Raw genomic sequence first — 1211 nt, forward strand, 5'->3', positions numbered from 1 at the left:
GAAACAAGGAAAGTCCAAAGAAGGGAAAAACGGAGGAAGAATATATATATATATATATATATATGTGTGTGTGTGTGTGTGTTCATATAATGATATCTACCAAATGTATCGGTGAGATAAAACATGTAATCGTTACCAAAATAGCAAAAATTCGTCCACAAAGGTCTATAGTAGACTCCTTATGGATCGGATCTCCTTGGTTATATATTAAAAAAATTTAATAAGACCTTTGACGTTGATATCCATATATATCAACATTTCTGTATAAGGTCAATGCATACATAGGTAATAAACTTTATATATATAATATAATATAATATAATTTAGCATATAAGGGTTGAGTGTGGATTCGTCCTGTAATTGGAGAAGTTTCCAAAAGATTTCTACCGTTGATTCTTTATATTTTACTTCGAATTTACCGATGTTTATTTAAAACACAACTATCAGGTAACAACGGAAAGGTGATGATATATATATATATAATATAGAAATATAGGTAAGTTTCTCCTGTAGATTAATATAAACTTCCAAATAAGAATTGAGAAGCAAGTGGGGAGGGGGTGAAAACACAATATCCAAATAAGTTTTAAAATACTGGAGACTGAAATTTATATTTAAACGTTTATAATCATTACGGATTATTTATGAATGAGAAAAACATGTTTAAAAGCAATCATAAATGGTTGGTGGTATATAAATTCTACAACAGAATGTTTTATGTAAATAATATGAGAGAATTATAGAAGGAGACAGGTAGATATTACAGAAAGTAATTAAAGCAATTAAGCAATAACATAGTTAATAAAACGATATAAAAACAGAATAAAGATTGTAAGAATAATAAATAAAATATGAAGAAGAGCGGGTATTTTACTTACAACGTCCGCTGCTAAAATTATAAATCGTCTATGGCAGGGTGTATATAGAAAAATTAATATATCGAAAAGATTTGAGGAATAATTGAAGAGAAAGTATTTAGTAGTGTAGGGGAGATAATAAGGGAGGAACATGGTTTAGTTTTCGTCTGATCATGGAGATTGGAAAAATTAAATATATTGTCATTAGATGTAATACAAATAATATAGGAGTATATGCGTATATACGTACATGTATGTACATACCTACATCATTAGATGTAGATGAATATGCTTACTAAAGAAAAAAATATATAAAGTTATATATATATATATATATATACATATATATATATA

The sequence above is a fragment of the Octopus bimaculoides genome, chromosome 30 (assembly GCF_001194135.2).
Source record: "Octopus bimaculoides isolate UCB-OBI-ISO-001 chromosome 30, ASM119413v2, whole genome shotgun sequence".
NCBI classification, from domain to species: domain Eukaryota; kingdom Metazoa; phylum Mollusca; class Cephalopoda; order Octopoda; family Octopodidae; genus Octopus; species Octopus bimaculoides.